Source organism: Schistocerca gregaria, chromosome 3 (genome assembly GCF_023897955.1).
Source record: "Schistocerca gregaria isolate iqSchGreg1 chromosome 3, iqSchGreg1.2, whole genome shotgun sequence".
Taxonomy (NCBI): domain Eukaryota; kingdom Metazoa; phylum Arthropoda; class Insecta; order Orthoptera; family Acrididae; genus Schistocerca; species Schistocerca gregaria.
The window spans coordinates 370140154-370140757 of NC_064922.1; positions in this window are offsets into that span (position 1 = coordinate 370140154).

The window sequence follows — 604 nt, forward strand, 5'->3', positions numbered from 1 at the left end:
AGCTGGAGCCTTCTGCTTCTACCGCAAGACCCACAGGAGGCCAGGTGAATATCCTCCACAGCTTGTAGTTGCCACCACTGGCTGCATCTGTGGCGCGGTGCATGCTTCGAGCAGCCGCTCGCCTGAATGACGGTGTTCCCGATATGGTGTAACAAGAAATGTGACTCAGCTGTCCAGGTGACACGTTTCCATTGATCCAGGGTCCAGTCTCTATGATCCAGTGCACACTATAACCGTAATTATTGACGATGTCGTTTGTGATTTACAAAGAGGCAAGCCCCTACTCTATGTTCTGTGACGAGACGTGGATGTGCGACACCTCATCGCCTACTTGGGCTTTCACCGTCCTTCAATTACTTCCCATAGATGCTCAAGACAATATCACGCGAACAGACTACTAGCTTCGCCTCTTCCAAGATTTTCGTTCTGGACAGTGGTCATAATGTTTTGTCTCATCAGTGTGTTTCTGTAGTCCGAAGAAAAATAATACTGCATCATTAGAAGTGTTAAGGATGTATACTGAGTACATCTGGTTGGAAATAGTATATAAAAAATACATATAAAATTACCAAGATAGAGACGTTACAGACAATTTACGGCAGAC